At 46.6% G+C, this 21,023-nt stretch overlaps 2 long non-coding RNA genes across 2 annotated transcripts in view; both read right to left on the reverse strand.

Moving 5' to 3' along the window:
- LOC308577863 overlaps positions 1–19,876 on the reverse strand; it is a 494,647-nt gene extending 474,771 nt beyond the window's left edge. The window contains exons 1-2 of the long non-coding RNA XR_014003730.1: positions 19,441–19,876; positions 19,290–19,346 (exon numbers count right to left, since the gene is read on the reverse strand). This is a non-coding gene — a long non-coding RNA (uncharacterized lncRNA). The remainder of the gene's footprint in view (positions 1–19,289; positions 19,347–19,440) is intronic.
- Positions 16,146–19,085, reverse strand: LOC308577859. The gene is made up of 2 exons (XR_014003726.1): positions 16,970–19,085; positions 16,146–16,735 (listed from the first exon to the last, which is right to left on the reverse strand). It is a non-coding gene; the product is annotated as an uncharacterized lncRNA (long non-coding RNA).
- Positions 19,877–21,023: the final 1,147 nt, after the last annotated feature.

Below are 21,023 nucleotides of genomic sequence, written 5' to 3' on the forward strand. Positions count from 1 at the left end.
TAATCTGGGACGCAAGTAAAGCTGTTATGCAAGGATTTTTAATACAACAAAACTCTATAAAGAAGAGAAACCAAAATGAGAAGAAGGATAAGAAGGAAAAGATTAAAGAAGGAGAAAAGAAATTGAGATCTAAACCGAAGTCCCAGGAGATTTTGAGAGAAATTAAGTTACATCAGACACAATACATGGAATTGATGAACCAAGAAATAGAATGGAAGATTAAGCAAATGAGACAAAAGACATTTGAATCTGCGGATAAGTGTGGTCAACTTCTGGCTTGGGAATTGAAGAAAAGGCAAAAACTAAACACGGTTACAAGCCTAGAGGTGGAAGGAAAGAACATTTATAAGCCAAATGAGATTAGAAACTGTTTCCAGAGTTATTTCAAAAAATTATACTCACAAGGGCCGCAGAATGAAAGAGATATAGATGAGTTTCTTAAGAAATTTGGTCTACAAAAAATCTCTCATCAAAGTAAAATAGACCTGAATCAGAAAATAACTGAACAAGAGATAGAAGGTGCCATTCAAAACATGCAACTGGGCAAATCTCCAGGACCAGATGGGTTGACTTCCAGATACTACAAAGCCTTGAAGGAGTAGTTGTTACAACCTTTGAAGGAAGTCTGCAACGAAATTTTGGAGGGGAAAAAGGCACCAGAATCATGGAAAGAAGCGTATATCACACTCATACCGAAAACAGAGACTGAAAAGACTCAGCTTAAGAATTACCGCCCTATATCATTACTTAATGTGGATTACAAAATTTTTGCAGACATTTTGGCAAAAAGATTGAAAAAAGTATTGGTGGAAGAGATTCACAAGGACCAAGCAGGCTTTCTCCCAAGAAGACACTTGTCAGATAATGTGAGGAACATAATAGACATTTTGGAATTATTAGAGGTGAACATAAACACTAAAGCAGTTCTGATATTTGTGGACGCGGAGAAAGCCTTTGATAATATTTCTTGGAGTTTTATGAAGAAGAATCTACATGGGATGGGGGTAGGGCAAGGATTTGAGAATGGTATGGGTGCAATATATTCTGAACAGAAGGCTAAGTTAATTGTAAATAATGTGGTAACGGAAGAATTTAAAATAGAAAAAGGGACACGACAGGGGTGCCCAATTTCCCCACTACTTTTTATATCAGTCCTGGAGGTTTTGCTAAACATGATTAGAAGTGATCAGCTGGTTAAAGGGGTTCAGGTTGGAGCCAAACAGTATAAGTTAAGGACCTTTGCAGATGACTTGGTACTTACTTTACAAGAGCCAGACACTAGTACGAAAAGGGTTTTAGAACTAATTCAAGAATTTGGTCAAGTTGCAGGATTCAAGTTGAATAAACAAAAAACTAAAGTTTTGGAGAAAAACTTAACAGCTATGGAAAGGGAGAGGTTCCAGAATGAAACAGGGTTGACAGTGGTTAAGAAGGTGAAATACTTGGGGATTAATATGACATCTAAGAATGTGAATTTGTTTAAAGATAATTATGAGAAATGCTGGACAGAAGTTAAGAAGGATCTAGAAATATGGTCAAATTTAAAGCTTTCCTTGTTAGGCCGAATTGCAGTTATTAAGATGAATGTATTGCCTAGAATGTTATTTTTATTTCAAGCATTGCAAATTCTTGACAAGATGGACTGTTTCAAGAGGTGCCAGAAAGACATTTCTAAATTTGTCTGGCAGGGCAAAAAACCCAGAATAAAGTTTAAAATTTTAACGGATGTAAAGGAAAGAGGGGGATTTGCCCTGCCGGACTTAAAACTGTACTATGAATCAGCAGCTTTTTGCTGGATGAAAGAGTGGCTGCTCCTCGAGAATACAGATATTTTGGACTTGGAAGGTTTTAATAATGTATTTGGATGGCATGCATATTTATGGTATGATAAGGTTAAAGCGCATAAAGCTTTTAAAAATCACATTGTTAGGAAAGCATTATATAATGTCTGGATCAGATATAAAGATTTGTTGGAAAATAAAACCCCAAGGTGGCTGTCGCCAATGGAGGCTAAAGCCGTGAAAAAACTTAATATGGAGGCCAAATGGCCAAAATATTGGGAAATTTTGGAACAAGGGGGAGATAAAATGAAATTACAGAGTTATGAGAGATTAAAGTCTAAAGTACGAGACTGGCTCCATTACTATCAAACCTCCGGCGAGGTTCGCAAGAAGGAGGGGAAAACGACCAAGAAGTGTTTTCTCTGCCAACAGCCGGGACATTTTGCCAGAGTCTGCCCTCAGAGAAAGGCGTGGCAAGGAATGGTGGGGGCAGCTGGTGGTGAGCAGGAGCAGGGAAACGGCAATGCTTGGCTGCAGGAGAGCGGGCACAGCAGCCAGGCGAGCAACCAGTGAATGTGCCCAAACCAGACCCCCCCCCCCGGGCAGCCATAGCCATAGAGGTGGTGTTAGAACTCCCTAACGGACACCCTATTAAGGTGAAGGCATTGCTGGATTCTGGCAGCTCTTGCAACTTCTTTAGCAGGGATTTTGCACTAGAACACCAGCTCCACGCGGTGCCTCTAGAACACCCCTTGCAAGTAACGGCCATTGATGGGAGAGAACTCTTGGGGGGGGAGTGACCCACCAGACCCCTCCCATGAAAATGAGGGTCTCCAGACACACTGAGACAATTGCCTTTCACGTTGCCACATTAGCCGGGCCACCAATCATACTGGGAATGAGCTGGCTGGCACTGCACAATCCAGTAGTGGGGTGGCACCAGCGGACAGTCACCTTTGGGTCAGCTCACTGCGTAGAGCACTGCCACGAAGGGGAAACCCCGAGGATGGCAGTAGCCAGGGTGGCAGGGATGGCGGTGGGAGAAAAGGGGAGAGTACCACCTCAGTATGCAGACCTGGAAGAAGTCTTCAGTGAGAAAGAGGTGGATAGACTGCCCCCTCACAGGCCCTTTGACTGTCAGATCAACCTACTCTCAGGGGCTCAGTTACCAGTGGGTAAGCTGTACGCCATGTCGGACAGGGAGATGCAGGAGTTGCGGAAGTTCATTGACAAGAACCTGAAGAGGGGTTTCATACGAGAATCAAGGGCGGTGGGGGGCAGTCCAGTGTTCTTTGTAGACAAAAGAGACTCCAAAGAGCCCAGATTGGTCATAGATTACCGCGCGGTGAACCGGGTATCAGAACCAGTGACCTTCCCTATGCCCAGAATTGATGACATTTTGGCCAGGGTAAGGAAAGGGAAGGTCTTTACCAAGCTGGACCTTCGGGGGGCGTACAATTTGATAAGGATGAGAGAGGGAGACGAATGGAAAACCACGATGTTCACCCCTCTGGGGGCCTTTGAGTACCTAGTTATGCCCTTCGGATTACAATCCGGTTCGACCTGCTTTCAAGCTTTCATGCACCACGTGTTGGGGTCCCTGCTGTACAAGAATTGCGTGGCCTTCCTAGATGATGTGCTAATCTACTCGGAGAACGAGGAGCAGCATGTTAAGGATGTCAGGGAAGTGCTGAAGAGGCTGCAGGAGCACCAGCTGTGGGTCAAACTGGAGAAATGCCAATTCCACGCCCGAGAGGTTGAGTTCCTGGGCTACAGGTTGTCGGACAAAGGCTTAGCCATGGACCCAGGCAAGGTGCAGGCGGTACTAGAATGGAAGACTCCCAAGACCCGGAAGGACGTGCAGAGGTTCCTGGGGTTTGGAAACTTCTATAGAAAGTTTATCAAGAACTTTGCCCACTTAACGGCACCCATAACTGATTGTCTCAGCAGCAAGAAGAAGTTTGAATGGACAGAAATGGCTCAGCAGTCTTTTGAAAAGCTAAAGAGGGCATTCGCTTCGGAAGAGCAACTCTTACACGTGGATCTGCAGAAGCCTATGAGATTGGAAACAGACGCGTCAGACAGAGCGGTGGGAGCTGTGTTGCTCCAGCCGGGAAATCGATCAGAGTGGAAGCCGTGTGCCTTTTTTTCAAGGAAGCTGAACAAGTCCGAACAGAACTACACAGTGTATGACCGGGAACTGCTTGCAATTCATGAAGCCTTTCGACGTTGGAGACATTTTCTAATAGGCGCACAGCACAAGATCCAGGTGTGCACGGACCATAAGAACCTGGAATATTGGAGGACTGCACGAGTTCTCAACCAAAGACAGGTGCGATGGGCACAGGAGTTTTCCAAGTTCTTCTTTGAAATTCAGTATGTGCCGGGAAAGGAAAACGTCAGGGCAGATGCCCTTTCCCGTAAACCAGAGTACTTGGAAGGAGAGGGGGTGCCGGAAGTATGACATGTGATACCCGAGGACCGATGGGTGTGTGTGGGAGTGTTGGTAGGGAGACAAGAACTAGCCGGGTTGACGAGGAATGACGAGTACGCACAAACTAAAATCAGGGAGATACGAGACGCAGAAGAAAATCAGGGGGGTTTTGAGGAAAAGGAGGGGGCTCTGTACTATAAGGGAGCATTGTACATACTAGAAGGGGACCTGAGGAGAAGAGTACTCAAACAACTACATGATAACCCCACGGCGGGACATTTTGGTCAACACAAAACCATGTTGCTTGTCACCAGGCAGTTCTGGTGGCCAAGAGTGAGGGAAGATGTGCGGAAATACGTACGGGGGTGCGAGCACTGCCAGAGGGCTAAAGGGGAGAAGGCAGCACCTGTGGGGTTACTGGAGCCCTTACCCACCCCTGGAAGGCCCTGGGAGGTGGTATCCATTGATTTTATGACCGATTTACCCAAGTCCAGGGGGAAAACAGCAGTCATGGTGGTAGTGGACTTGATGACCAATATGTGCCATTTTATTGCTTGCTCGCATGCAGTGACAGCGGAGGAGACAGCTAGGCTGTTTATAGATCACGTTTTCAGGTTGCATGGCGCCCCCTTGAGGGTTTTGTCCAACAGAGGCAGGCAATTTACTTCCAGGTTCTGGACGTCGAAGTGAGCTTCTCGATGGCCAGACACCCGGAGACCAACGGACAAGCAGAAACAGTCAATAGCGTACTTCAACAGTACCTACGCTGCTACGTCAACGAAAGGGAGAACGATTGGGTGGAAAAACTAGCGGTGGCCGAATTTGCATACAATAACGCTGAACACGTGTCCACGGGGATGAGTCCCTTCATGGCCAATTACGGGTGTCACCCCAGGGCCTTCCCAGGGGGGGGAGGGGAGGGGGAGTGTGCCGGAGGCCAAACAATTTGTGGAAGAAATGGAAGCTTTACACCAACAACTTAAGGTTAACCTGGAGAGGGCTAAGGAAGTGTACAAGAGGCAGGCAGACAAGCACCGCAGAGAAGGGGAGACAATAAGGGTTGGGGACCAGGTGTGGTTGTCAACCCAAGGGTTACCGTTCAAAGGGGGGGTGTAAGAAATTATGGCCAAGGCGACTGGGACCCTTCGAGGTAACCCAACAGGTGAATCCTGTGACCTTTAGACTCAAATTGCCCACCAACATGAAACTACACCCGGTGTTCCACAGGTCCTTGCTCTCACCGTACCGGGAAGGGAGGGAATTTCAGGGGCGAGAAAGAGAAATTCCCATGCATCCACTGGTGGAGGAAAGGGAATTTAGTGGTCACGCAGCGGAAATTCTCGATTCAAGGTGGAGAGGGAGAAGGGTGGAATATTTGGTGGCTTGGGAAGGGGAACCAGAGTCGGAAAACACTTGGGTTCCTGCAGAAGAGATCAGGGATGAGTATCTGCAGGAGGAGTTTCATAGCAGGTTCCCAAAGAAGCCCAAACCCCTAGGAAGGTTCTGGGAAGAGCAATTTGGCACCACGGATGATGAAGAAGAGTTTGAGGGGTGGCCAGCCACCGAAGAGGAGGAAGGAGGGGTATCCGAGGGAGAGGAATCCAACTGGGGAGATTGGGCAGCGGAAAGAGACAGCAGCAGATGGGGAGCGGTGTTTGAATCTTCTGAGGAAGGGGATAGCTCCTTCCCGGGGTTTCCCACGTCACCGTCCAAGGAACGGAAAACCGCCCAGCTGGCAAGGGGAAAGAGGGCGGTCCCCGGGCGTACCTGGCCTTAAGTATGCTAGGCCACGCCTCCCCAGCCCGTCGATTGACGGGCCAGGTCGCAGGCACGCCCGGGGATTCCCTGGATCTCGCGGGAATTATTTGGAATTATTGCAGACCAATATCAACACGAAAGCAGTTTTAATCTTCATAGATGCAGAGAAAGCCTTCGACAACATTTCTTGGAAGTTCATGAAGAAAAACTTGGAAGGGATGGGAGTGGGACAGGCGTTTCAAAACAGTATAGAAGCAATTTATTCAGAGCAAAAGGCCAAACTGATAGTGAACAATGTGGTGACGGAAGAGTTCAATATTGAAAAAGGGACACGACAGGGGTGCCCTCTCTCCCCTCTGTTATTTATTTCAGTCCTGGAGGTGCTTTTGAATTTGCTTAGGAAGGACCGGTTGGTGCATGGAATACAGGTCGGAGTGAAACAATATAAACTGAAAGCTTTTGCAGATGATTTGGTGTTAACACTACAGGAGCCAGAACCTAGTACAAAAAGAGCTCTAGAACTGATTTATGAGTTTGGTCGGGTGGCAGGATTTAAGTTGAATAAGCAAAAAACCAAGGTTTTGGGGGAAAATTTGACACCTTCAGAAATAGATGGGTTTCAGAAGGAGACAGAGTTAAATGTGGTTAAAAAAGTGAAATACCTAGGGATTAATTTGTCTGCTAAAAACTTGAATTTATTCAAAGATAATTATGAAAAATGTTGGTCAGAAATCAAAAAGGATTTTGAAATCTGGTCAAGACTTAAACTTTCCTTGTTGGGACGAATTGCTGCTGTTAAGATGAATGTATTGCCAAAGATGTTGTTTTTGTTTCAAACCCTACAGATCGTGGACAGAGTGGAATGTTTTGGAAAGTGGCAGAAAGATATTTCGAAGTTTGTCTGGCAGGGCAAAAGGCCCAGGATAAAGTTTAAAATATTAACTGATGCAAAAGAAAGAGGGGGGTTTGCCCTGTCGGACTTAAGGTTATATTACGAAGCTGCATCTTTCTGCTGGATGAAAGATTGGTTCTTATTAGAAAACACTGATGTCCTAGATCTGGAAGGGTTTAATAATGCTTTTGGATGGCATGCATACTTGTGGTACAACAAGATAAAAATTCGCAAAATGTTCAAAAACCATATTGTCAGAAAAGCTTTATTTATAGTCTGGACTAAATATAAGGACTTGTTAGAAAACAAGACCCCGAGGTGGCTATCACCAATGGAGGCTAAGGCCCGAAAAAGACTCAATATGGAGGTTGGTTGGCCAAAATACTGGGAGATAATAGAAAAAACCAGAGATAATTGGAGATTGCAGAGCTTTGACAAATTAAAAAACAAGGTGCAAGACTGGTTGCACTATGCTCAAATTCAAGAGGTCTTTAAAATGGATAAAAAAACAGGTTTCCAGGTGGAGAAATCAAAGTTAGAAACAGAACTATTGGAACCAAAGACTAAAATTCTATCAAGAATGTATAACTTGCTGCTTAAATGGAACACTCAGGATGAGATAGTCAAATCAGCCATGATAAAATGGGCTCAAGACATTGGGTACAACATCATGTTTGAAGACTGGGAAAGGTTATGGACCACCGGTATGAAATTTACGGCATGTAATGCCTTGAAAGAAAACATTATGAAAATGATATACAGGTGGTACATGACCCCAGTCAAGCTTGCTAAGATATATCATTTGTCTGATAATAAATGTTGGAAATGCAAGGAGGCTGAAGGGACATTCTTTCACCTCTGGTGGACTTGCCCGAAAGTGAAGGCCTTCTGGGAAATGATCTACAATGAGTTAAAAAAGGTATTTAAGTATACCTTCCCCAAGAAACCAGAGGCCTTCCTTCTGGGCATTGTCGGCCAGAAAGTGTTAAAGAAGGATAGAACATTTTTCATGTACGCAACTACAGCAGCAAGAATTCTTATCGCTAAACATTGGAAGACACAAGATCTACCCACGCTGGAAGAGTGGCAGATGCAATTGATGGACTATATGGAACTGGCTGAAATGACTGGCAGAATCCGAGACTTGGGTGAAGAAAAAATGGAGGAGGACTGGAAAAAATTTAAAGACTACCTACAAAAACAACATAAGCTATATGAATGTTAAGGGTTTGCGTGGCTGGGAAAGTCTAGCTTCAGCAATTAAAATTTGATGATCTGGGAAATTAAGTTATAAATTAGGAAGGAACTAAAGTTTAAACTAATCTTTATGTCTATTTTAGGATAAAGGCAATTTGACAACAAGTATTTTAAACTTAAAGTATAACTATTTGAAAGTACAAAAAACGCATGAAACAAGGTAACAATTTGCTGATATCTTTATTGTAAAGAATGCAGGGAGAGGGAGACGTGGGGAAGTCCAGATGGTTATGAAAAGATGTTTTGGAAAAATGAATTTTTCTGTTCTATTGTTTTTCTTTCTTTTTTCTTCTTTCTTTTCTTTTTTGTGGATTCTATCATGTATTTGACTTTACATTTATATCTGGAAAACAGCAATAAAATATTATTTTAAAAAAAACAAAATGAATGTATTGCCTAGAATGCTGTTTTTGTTTCAAACATTGCAAATTGTGGACAAGATGGATTGCTTCAAGAAGTGGCAGAAAGATATTTCGAAATTTGTGTGGCAGGGCAAGAAACCCAGAATAAAATTTAAGATTTTAACTGACACCAAAGAAAGAGGGGGATTTGCCCTGCCAGACTTTAAACTTTACTATGAATCAGCAGCTTTCTGCTGGTTGAAAGACTGGCTGCTTCTTGAGAACACAGACATTTTGGATTTAGAAGGCTTCAACAATGTTTTTGGGTGGCATGCATATTTATGGTATGATAAGGTTAAGGCCCATAAAGCTTTTAAAAATCATATTCTCAGGAAAGCACTATATAATGTCTGGATTAGATATAAAGACTTGTTGGAAAATAAAACCCCAAGGTGGTTGTCGCCAATGGAAGCTAAAGCTGTGAGAAAACTCAATATGGAGGCCAAATGGCTGAAATATTGGGAAATTTTGGAACAGGAGGGGGATAAAATGAAATTGCAGAGTTTTGAAAAGTTAAAGGACAAAGTGCGAGATTGGCTCCATTATTATCAAATAATGGAGGTTTTCAAGTTGGACAGGAAAATTGGCTTTCAGGTGGAAAAATCAAAATTAGAAACAGAACTGATAGAACCCAATACTAAGAATTTGTCAAGAATGTATAACTTGCTGTTGAAATGGAATACACAAGATGAAACAGTGAAATCAGTTATGATAAAGTGGGCACAAGATATTGGTCATAACATTATGTTTGCTGACTGGGAACAGTTGTGGAACACCGGTATGAAATTTATGGCATGTAATGCCTTAAAGGAAAATATTATGAAAATGATCTATAGGTGGTACATGACCCCGGTCAAGCTTGCAAAAATTTGCCACTTGTCTGACAATAAATGTTGGAAATGTAAAGAAATTGAAGGTACTTTTTTTTCACCTTTGGTGGACGTGCCCAAGGATTAAGGCTTTCTGGGAAATGATTTATAATGAAATGAAAAGGGTATTTAAATATACCTTTCCTAAGAAACCAGAGGCCTTTCTCTTGGGCATTGTCGGCCAATCGGTGCAAAAGAAAGACAGAACATTTTTTATGTATCCTACAACAGCGGCAAGAATACTCATAACAAAGTAATGGAAGACACAGGATCTACCCAACGACTTGGATGATGGACTCAAGGGCATCCTGATCAAATTTGCAGATGACACCAAACTGGGTGGGGTGGCTAACACCCCAGAGGACAGGATCACACTTCAAAACGAACTTCACAAATTAGAGAATTGGGCAAAAACAAACAAGATGAATTTTAACAGGGAGAAATGTAAAGTATTGCACTTGGGCAAAAAAAATGAGAGGCACAAATACAAGATGGGTGACACCTGGCTTGAGAGCAGTACATGTGAAAAGTACATGGCATTATCAGTGCCATGCTCTAACCAACTGAGCTCTCCAGGCTCTCAAGGACAATGGAGGGGGGAAACGCACCAGCACCCTGGCCAACAAATTAAAATGTAAGGCAAACCCACTCAGTCACCCAGACTAGCCATGCAATTGGACAGGTAAGGGCAATAGAGGGGAAAACGTACAAGCACCCTGGCCAGAAATTAAATAAAAACGCACTGCCACCAAGGCAGAGGCAGGGTAAGGAAAGTGAGGATACGAGGAAGAAAGAAAGACGGAGCCACACTCACACTCAGACCTCGCTGGGGGCACGTGCTGGGCAGGGGAACAAGCTGCAGCTTAAGAAAGGTTAATTCGCACTCAGGCCGCACAAACAAATCAAGCACCAGGAGTGGGTGGGAAATAGAAGGTTAAATGTAGGTTTTTACCCGGAAAAGAGGACACAGCGAGGCAAACCTGGCTGCCTGGGTTTTTAAAGTTAAAAGGCAAGCCAGGAACCAGGCAGCCTCCACACACACAGACCCCTCCCCCGACTCCAAACCTCGTGGCACTTCCCTGTGATAACTGAGATGACTCCTAGCTGATGACTCGCTGAGGGACGACGACGAATGAGGAGGAGGCGGAGCTAGCACCACAGCATTAAGCTGCTACACACGCCCCCCCGGAGGCACCTGGTTGGCCACCTCCGGTGGGCGTGGGCGCCAGCCAGGTAGGAGGGGAGGGGGCTAATGCCCCCTACCAGGGGCGGGGCTCGGTCTCCCGCCCACAACCACTCCCCTCTCTTCCAGGGAGGAGAGTCTTTATTGATGGTTCTTAAGTTTGGCTAAGCTGTCAGAGTCATACAGTGATCCATTTCTCCTCTTATGAAATAAGACATTAATCAGGTATCTAGCGACTGCAAGGGATCTACTTGAGTCTTCGTTGTTTAATAAGTATATTATTTGGGCTTCCTGAGGTCTGTCAGCAATTCTCGATAAATATGGGGCCAGAAACTTGGACCGTGAAGCTGAATGTAATGGACAACAGAAGATTATATGATATAATGATTCTATAGATCCACTTTTACAGTCACAGAGGAGTGAGATCTGTCCGTTGGAGAGTCTGTTACCCAACACATTTGATGGGAAAACATTGAATCTAGCCTTTATAAAGGCATACCTGTGCATCACCACAGATAAGGTAGTTAAATAAGATGGAAGTTTCGTTGGTGGTGTTAAGCCAAGGTTTATCGGCGAACAGGTGCCACCACCTGTCGCAATATTAAATTGTAAATCAATCTCCTCTAATTTGTGAGTTATAATTCTCTTGGCAGAAATTAAATCCAATTTTAGTAGTTCAGATGGAGATAGTCCTAAGGACACAAGTTTCCCATGTATTATTTTTGCCCAAGGGCTAGGGAAGTCATCTCTCCAGAGACACTGTATCAAGTGGAGATTTGGGAGTTTATGCCATAATGCCAACCAGTAACAGAGGATGCATTTCCATAGTGTGGTTTCTAGAGATGTCACATTTAGTTCGAGTCGTATAGCAGTATTGCCTACACACCTGGGTAATTTTAGCAACCTTCTTAGCAGTTGGTTTTGGATTACCTCCAATTGGGTTAGATTAACAAAGGACCCCCATAATGGGATTGCATATGCTATTGTTGCAATCACTTTTGCCTTGAAAACTTTTAACACTGATGGAATATGGAAAGCCCCATCTGAAAAGAAAAAATGCAGTAGTGCAAAGGAAAGGGCTTTAGCTCTATTTAATACATATGCAAGATGGACCTTCCAGTCCATGTTGTATTGGAGAAGGACTCCCAAGTATTGAAATTTAAAAACTTGGTCTATGGCTTTCCCGTCTATTCTCCAATTATAGGTTTTTCGACTCTTGGTGAAAATTAGGACTTTGGACTTTGCATGATTAATTGTAAGAAAATTTGATTTGCAGTAAGCATCAAAAAATTTTAAGGCCCTCCTAAGGCCAACTCTTGAAAAAGATAGGATCACTGCGTCGTCTGCGTAGAGTAGAAGGGGCAAGGATATTGGGCAAGACGGGGGGCGTGGATCGTTTCTTGAGAATCTATCAGAGGCGCCCTCATGTCGCTTATAAATAGATTAAAAAGGGTTGGAGCAAGGATACATCCTTGACGAACACCTCTATTGATGGTTACTGGATTTGAGAGGTCGCCTGCCGGAGTGATTCTCACCCTAGCGGCCGATCCATCATGCAGTTTATTTATTAGCCACAAAAGTCTTTTGTCTATTCCCCATCATGCTAGTTTCCCCCAAAGTAGTCCTCTGGGGATGCTGTCAAAAGCGGCCTTTAAATCAATAAAGGCCGCACAAAGTTGGCCTCTATTTGGGGAGGAATATTTCCGGGCAAGGTGGTATAAAACTAAGACCTGATCAACCGCTGACTGATTCGATCTAAAGCCAGCCTGTTCAGGCCCAAACAGGTTGTTCTCTTCGGCCCACTTAGTAAGCTTAGTTAACAAGAACCGTGCATATATTTTCCCAATTATTGACAATAAGCTGATATTCCTGTAATTTCCCAGATCATCTGTCGAGCCCTTTTTATGAATTGGAATAATAATCGCATCCTTCCATATTCTTGGGACCTTCCCACTGTTGTTTACAGCATCAAAAGTAACGGCCAGGATTTTCGCCCACCAGTCTGCGTGAAGTTTTATAGCTTCCGCCGGGACTAGGTCAGGACCGGGGGCTTTTCCAACTTTGAGATTAGAAATGAGTCCGTGGATTTCTTCCGGGTCAGTGGGTGGCCAAAGAGGGAGCTGCTCATAGAATCCATCGATTGTATTAATATTAAGGTCTCGTAAGGCAAAATAGTTCCTTAGAAAGGATTCCCAGACTGGGGCAGGGATAACTGTTAGGGGGTATCTTTTAGATTTTCTGTTAACCAACAGCCAGAATTTTCGGGAATTACGGGTATTTGAGGCAGCTATAAGTGCATGCCAGCGGTTCAGTTGCCATTCCTGTTTGGCCTTTTTTTGCACTGTCAGAGCCGCTTCCAGGTCCCAGCTCACAGAGGACCACGCTAGCCGGCAGTATTGTACAAACTTCTTTATTGAGTTACAGTTTCCATTTTCAAGCTGCAGCGCGCAGCTCTACGTCTTAGAAGCTAGACCGGCGAAGCTCCGTCTGAGTCTCCGCCTCCTGTACACCAACTTAATACTCTAGCCTTACTCCACCTCTTCCGTCTTTCCTTTTTCCTCTGGGTCCCTCTACCCCCCGTGGTCTCTTCCTTCCTGGACTCTTCTGACGCTGACCCCCCCCCCCCGACTCTTCTCCCTCCTTGCGGCGGGCTTTAGGACCTGGCTCCCTATCCGGGCTGCTTACTGTGCCACCTTCCTGTGCATTTGAACTTGGCGCGCGCGCGCAGCCTTCAACCTTCCTTTTGACCGTTTCCTCGCTCCCCGATGGAGGTGTGGCCAATCCTAACTCCTGCCCTCCCGCTTGCGGCGAGCCGCCAGATCCCGATACCTGGGACCCCTCCCCCCTACTGCGCTCTGGTGGGGAAGCTGGTCCTGATTTCCAACTGCTGCTCTCTGAGTCCCCTCTGGTCCCTTCTACCTGGGGTGTCCCCCTGGGCGCCCCCCTTGCTCTGACCACTGGCACCCCTTTCTGTGAATCTTCCGACTCACTGGAAAGACTCGGAGATCTCGGGCCGCTGTCATCGCTCATATTACCTTCGGATTCCTCCCCCTCGCTCTCTGTTTCCTCCCTTTCCTGTGCCTCTGCTCCTGAACCCCTGACATCCATCCCCCCCTCGAAGCCCCCCCTTCCCCCCTCCCCTCCTTCAGGCGTGGGTGCTGGGTGCTCCGTTGATATGGGGGTGAGTGCCGGATACAGTTCATTCCCCGTGGCGTACATCCAACTGGATAAGTCCGGCTCTTCCTCCTTGCACTCGCTGACGTCGATCTCCTCTGCTTCCATCTCTGTGCCGCCGTGCTCGAACCCAAGGTCCTCCCCGAACACGTCCATGTCCGTCTCTCCCTCGGTCCCTTCTGGGGACGTTGCTCGCCCGGGACCCTCCAGCCACTTCCTGCGCCACTGCTCCTCTGGTCGGTCATCCCACCAATACGAGGGTTCTGAGGCAGATCCCGAGGGTGACCCCTCCGGGGAACGTGTGTTCAGTGTCGGTTCCTCGTCCGAGTCGAACCCCTGGAACGTGCTGGCTGAAAGCGTGGGTGTGAAAAGCCAGTCGTCGAAAAACTCGGCTGGCATGGGCCTGTGTGGGAAGAGGGCATGAAACTCGTCTTTTAGCAGAGGTTCTTCCAAAGCGTAGCCCGGCACCCAGCTGTTGGCACTGACTGGGGTGCCTTCTCTGGCGAGAAGGTATTCCACTCCGTCTTCCCCCCATCTTGAGTCTAAAATCTCTGTGACCTCGTTGATGGGCTCCCCCTCTGGTGACCCCCCCTGCGTGGTCCTTTCCCTGAGTGGGCTTGGTGCCGTCCCTGGCTCCTGAAATCTGTGAGGTGCCTTGTAGGGAGTGAGCACTGATCTATGGAAAACCGGATGCATCCTGGATCCCTCCGGAAGTGTCAGCCGGAAAGCCACTGGGTTGACCTGTGCCTCGACTTGGTAGGGCCCTAGCTGCTTATGGCCGAGCTTCTTTTTCGCTAACGATCTGGCCGGCACTGCCTGGGCTGCCAACCAAACCCAGTCTCCCACCTGTATTTCTTCCCCAACCCTCCTGTGTCTGTCAGCCTGCAGTTTGTATGCGTGCTTAGCTAGCTCTAACTGCCTTCGAAGCTGTTCGTGGACCTCCTGCAACTCTGACGCGAAGGCGTCCGCTGTCTGTGGCTCCCCTCCCCCACTCTCTCTAATCCCGGGAAGGTTCTGGGATGCCTCCCATTGTTGGCGAAGAACGGCGTCACCCCCGTGGACACGTGCTTCGTGTTGTTGTAGGCGAACTCGGCGAGTGGCAGGTAGTCCACCCACGTTGCAGGCTGCTGATTTGCGTAACATCTCAGGTACTGCTGCATGATGGCATTGACCCGCTCCGCTTGTCCGTTGGTCTGCAGGTGTCTCGCCGACGCTAGGTTGATCTTGACGTTCAGGATGCCCATCAGCTTCTGCCAGAAGTTCGAGATGAACTGTCGCCCCCGGTCGGACAGTATAGACCGTGGCAGACCGTGAACCTTGAACACATGATCTATGAACAGTTTGGCTGTCTGTTCCGCCGTGGCCACCTTCGCACACGGAATGAAATGTGCCATTTTGGTTAACAAGTCCACCACCACTAGCACTGCTGTCTTGCCCCTCGAGCTGGGCAGATCCGTGACAAAGTCCAGGGCCACTCTCTCCCACGGTTCGAGCGGAGTTTGCAGCGGTTCCAGCAGTCTCGCCGGCGGTTTGTGCACTGGCTTAGCCCTCTGGCAGGTGTCGCACCTCGCGACGTAATCCGCGACTTCCCCCCGCATCTTGGGCCACCAGAAGTCTCTGGCGACTAATTCTATCGTCTTCTCTGTGCCAAAGTGCCCGGCGGTGGGTGCGTCGTGCAACTGCTGCAGTACCTTAGCGCGGAGTTCGTCTCCCGGCACGTAGAGGGCCCCTTTGCGCATGAGCAACCCTTCGCGTATCTGGAACTCGTCGCCCTTCGCCGTGCCCCTGTGCACCTCTGTGGGAGCCAGGAAGTCATGGAAAAGGCTTGTAGTGCCACCTGGTGCCTTCCTGACCTCAGTGACCAGCACTCTGAGCTTACAATGTATTAGAATGTATTGACCCTATAAGGAGTTAGGTTCCCCCCTCTGGGCACTGTAACCCTATATGGTTTGTGGGCGGGTTAAAGCTTGACCGGATGAGGTAACGTGAGACATTGGAATGCAGCCATGCGGCTGGAGAGAACAAAGGATAATAAAATCAGAGGACAGAGAGGAAGGAGCCTTTTACCCTCCGTGCATGGAGACATTTGCCTTTGTGTGTGTTTTTCTTTGCCTTGCCCCCCAAAATGACGGCTGGTTTCCGTCAATTGGTTCCCACAAGTGGTGCCCCGTGTGAGGCAAACTTAAATGTGTGAGGCAAACTTAAAAGCGTGAGGCAACTTAAAGAAAAGAGGCAAACTTGAAGAAAACAGTCTGAGGCAGACTAAGAGGATTTTAAAAGAAACTGTGAGAGGATTTTCGATCCAAGCAGTGGTTATCATCGACTCACTACGTCCGGCAAGGATTGCAAGCGCTAATCATCTTTAAAAAAGATCCCGGTGAGTTCGATCCCTTCTATTATATTGATTTTTGAAAAATGGGCAGTTCCTTGACTACTCCCCAACAGAAATTTTTAACAGACTTAAAATTTCTCCTCTCCTCCAACAAATTGGAAGTTCCAGAGGGTGATTTGATACAGCTCATTCTGGCTATTGATGAACATTATCCCTGGTTCCCTTTGAATGGAACATGTGAATTAAAACTTTGGGACAAGATTGGTGAACATTTTCATGAGCTCTCCAGCATCAGTGCTCGGATTTTAAATGCTTGGTGCAAGGTTCATTATGCTATGGGCTCTTTATCACCAAAAAATATCTCCCTGGCTGCATTGCCAGCACAACCTCCAGCTTCTTTAATTCAGTCTGCTGTTCTGCCATCTGTCCCAATCCTTGCCCTGCCAGCAGCTCCAGAACCCAAGCCTCCGGATTACAGTTCCTCACCAGAGGACCCAATCCTGCAAAAATACCGTGGTTTGGCTGGAAATGACCCTGCTCTTTCAGCAGCAGCACCAGCTACCCCCTTTCAACGTGCAGCCCTTGCCTGTTCCTTATCTCAGGATACCATGGCATTCCCTGTTATTGTGCCCCCTGCTGGTGCTCCAGCAGGAACTCAAGCCCAGCACCAACCTTTTGACTTTAAAATCTTGAAAGAGCTCCAATTGTCAGTCAGGACAAATGGACTTCAAGCACCATTCACACAGGCGCTTTTGGAAGCCACATTAGCCCAGCTGTTGGTGCCAGATGACATCAAGCTTTTGGCACGTACAGTTTTACCTCCATCAGCTGGTGTATTATTTGCTCATGAATGGGAAATCGCCTGTCGTGGTTATGCTCCTGCCTTACTGCAACAAGCAAGAGGGAATAATCCTAATATTACCCTCGCAGATGTGATGGATGCTATGATGGGGCGTGGGCCCTTTGCTCAGGCTTCAGTACAAGCCACACTGCTGCAGATTTTATTGAGGGATACTGCTCTTGCTGCTCAACAAGCAATGAGAAAAATTCCAGAACCCACCAGTATCCAGTCGAGGTGGGGTTCAATCAGACAAGAACCTAGAGAATCATATTCTTCCTTTATGGACAGGCTGATTACAGCAGTGAGTCGCCAAATTGAAAATCCTGAAGCCAAACAAATTATTATCAAACAATTGGCCTATGAAAATGCTAATGAGGATTGTAAGGTTGCTTTAAGACCGATAATACACAATCCTGCCACAGACACAGCAGCCATGCTTCGCATTTGTCAGTCTGTTGGTACAGCTACTCATAAGGCCCATTTGCTGGCAGCAGCGCTAAATAAAAACCAGCCTGTAGCCATCGATAAAACTTGTTTCCAGTGTGGCAAACCAGGACACTTTAAGGCGCAATGTAGATCCACGCAACAGCCTAAGCGTCCTTCTACCAAATGTCCAATCTGCAGAAAAGGCTTTCATTGGGCCAATCAATGCAGATCGCTTCCTCAAAACCAACAGCAGGGTCAGCACACTGCCCAAAATCAGCAAGGACAACAGCAGGGAAACTGGCAGCAGGGCCCACCCCGGGCCCAGACAAATCAATAGGGGACCCCCCAGAGTCCAGAGAAACAGCACCACAACTTCGCCTGACTCAGGACGTGGAATTCCATTTGCCTTTCTGCCCTTTAAAGACTCATGTTCTCACTGAAGCAGGGTTAGACAATCATGCCACTTGTCTTGTATTGCCTTTATTATCTGCACAAGCAACAGGAATTCATGCGGTACCGATGCTAACACACGGACCATATGTGAATTTCCCTGAGATCACGCTATATGCGGATCGTCCATGCAGAATACAATCAAATACTTCAGTGGCGAAGATTATTATTTTCCCCCCATCCGAACAACTGCCCCTAATTGCAGCAGCCATGAACATTACAGCCTCGCGCCCTTCTGTGTCTCTGACAGTGGGAGGTCGACGCATTGTGGGAGTTCTGGACACAGGGGCGGATGTAACAGTCGTGGCAAAATCTGCTTGGCCATCCAGTTGGCCCACCTGTCCAGCCTCACAAGTTATTGGTGTGGGAGGTGAATCACAGGCACGGCGCAGTCTCCACCCAATACTCATCCAAAGCGATAGCGGGGTGCAGATCACCCTCTATCCATTAATAATGGACATTCCAGTCTCCTTATGGGGGCGCGATATTTTGGCTATTGCAGACACCAAATTGGAGTCAAATTTATTCTAAGGGCCGCCCCTGCACTTCCACGTACCGCACTGCCGTTACGATGGATCACCTCTACCCCAGTATGGGTGGAACAATGGCCTCTACCAAAAGAAAAATTAGCAGCGGCGGCCCAGCTTATTTCTGAACAATTGACCCTTGGCCACATTGAACCGTCCTCATCTCCTTGGAACTCCCCAATTTTCGTTATTAAGAAAAAATCAGGCAAATGGCGTCTTTTACAGGATATGCGGAGAATTAATCAACAGATACAGCCAATGGGAACTTTACAACCTGGCATGCCTAATCCAAATATGCTCCCACGAGAATATCAGTTGGCTGTACTTGATTTAAAGGACTGTTTTTTTTCTATCCCACTGGATCCAGCAGACAGGGAACGGTTTGCTTTTACATTGCCAGTATATAACAATTCTCAACCCACCCAGAGATATCAGTGGGTTGTCCTGCCTCAAGGCATGCGGAACTCCCCTACACTTTGTCAACATTTTGTGAGTGAAGCATTGAAACCTTTCCGCAGGCGCTACCCAGAGCTTTTGTGCTATCATTTCATGGATGACATTTTAATCGCTGCTAAGGAACTCCCGCCTGGCATTTTTCAAGAACTTTCTGCCACATTAGCGGAAGCGGGACTCTGTATAGCGCCGGAAAAAATTCAATTGACGTTGCCCGCCACCTACTTGGGACATAAAGTCTCTGCACAAGCAGCGCTGCCTATTGTTCCCCAACTGACTATCCCTTCAAACATGAAGCTTGTGCAATTACAACTTCTTGGGCATTTGAATTGGGCTCGCTCTTTCCTTGCATTACCTACCAGCACATTATCACCATTGTTTTCAGCGCTCGCAGGACACAAGGATCCAGCAGATGTAATCCAGGTCACTTCGGCAATGACCACTGCATTACAAACTGTTAATCAGCACCTGCGATCTGTTCTCGTGGACAGGATCACAGAGGCCTCTGCACACGAGCTGCACCTGGCCGTATTTGCTACACCATTGTTGCCAACAGGAATTTTATATGCTCAGACGGATAAGAAGAAGACTATCTGCATTATAGAATGGTTACATTTACCTCATACCCCTCCGAAGAACATTTATTCAGTAATTGAATCCACATCAGACATTGTTATCAAAGGACGTTCACGAGCAATAGCTTTGAGCGGTTTTGATGTTGCATCGATTTATTTGCCTTTTTCACAGACTGAACAGCAGCATTTATTGATCACAAATGCTGCCGTGCAAATTGCTTTGGCCGATTTTATAGGTGTCATCATTTTTAATCCTCCAAAGGATGACCGTTTGACATTTCTGGCACAGGTCACCTATGTTTTGGCTACCTCCTTGTCTCTCACACCTCTCCCCTCTGCACTAACCCTCTTCACGGATGGAACGAAAAGTAGGGGGGTGGTGACATGGGAGGAGGGAGGAAAATGGAAATGCTTATTTACCCCTCCACAGTCCTCTGCCCAGCGAGCCGAGCTAGCGGCTGTGATTCTTGCCTTCCAATCCTTTCCTACTCAACCTTTCAATCTTATTGTGGATACTCAGTATGTATATAGCATTTTTGCTATTTTACCAATATCTTATATAACTCCTTCCTTGGATTCTGACTTGTTTTCCTTGTTTCTTGGCCTGCAGGCCTTACTTCAGCATAGAGAGTTCCCTTATTATGTTGCACATCTTCGCTCCCACACATCGCACCCAGGGTATTTAGCAGAGGGAAATGCAAGAGCAGATGCAGCACTGAAGAACATTTCTGCCTTTTCTCTCTTTTCTGATCCTATACTAGGTCATAACACCTTTCACCTTCCTGCGAAAGCATTGGCAAAGCATTTTTCTATTCCTTTGGCCCAAGCAAGGGATATAGTTTCCCAATGTGCTTCTTGTTCTAAATCTCAGCTGGCCATTCCTTTTGATGCTGTCAATCCTAGGGGCACGTCTGCATTGGCGTGTTGGCAGATGGATGTCACACACACACCTGTGTTGGCTCCACTCTCCAAGGTTCACCTCACGGTGGACACCCACTCTGGATTCATATGGGCTACGCCCATGAGGGGGGAAACAGCTCGGCATGTCATTCAGCACACTATCCGCTGTTTCTCAGTCATGGGTAAACCTGCGCATATCAAAACTGATAATGGTCCAGTATATATTTCTAAAACATTTTCGGAATTTTGTATGTTGTGGAATGTGAAATTAACTCATGGCATACCCTTTAACTCCACAGGTCAAGCTATAGTGGAAAGAGCACACCTGACGTTCAAAACACTATTGCTTAAACAGCTTGGCGGCCGAAGCATACCAACGGCAGATATCCCTTCGGCTGTTCACCAAGTTCTTTTTGTGCTTAACCATCTTTTATATCCACATAATAGGACCCATACTCCCGCGGAATTGCATTTTAGGAAGGAGGAGGCACTCCCCCGCCCCTTGGTGGTGTACCGACGCTTGCCTGATCCCGCGTGGCATGGACCTGTTCCGCTGATCACGTGGGGACGAGGGTACGCGGCAGTGGACGTCGAGGACAAGCCTTTGTGGGTTCCAGCTCGATGCGTGCGGCCATGGCGAGTCCCTTCAACTACAGAAGTGCCTTCCTAACCATTTGCCTTGCCATCTTTTGCTGCATCATTATACAAGGAAGAGAAGCAGACGACACAATCCAGTTGCAGCCACCATATTTCACCTTATCGGCTGGCAA

Source organism: Podarcis bocagei, assembly GCF_964188305.1.
Source record: "Podarcis bocagei genome assembly, chromosome: W".
In the NCBI taxonomy this organism is placed as follows: Eukaryota; Metazoa; Chordata; class Lepidosauria; order Squamata; family Lacertidae; genus Podarcis; species Podarcis bocagei.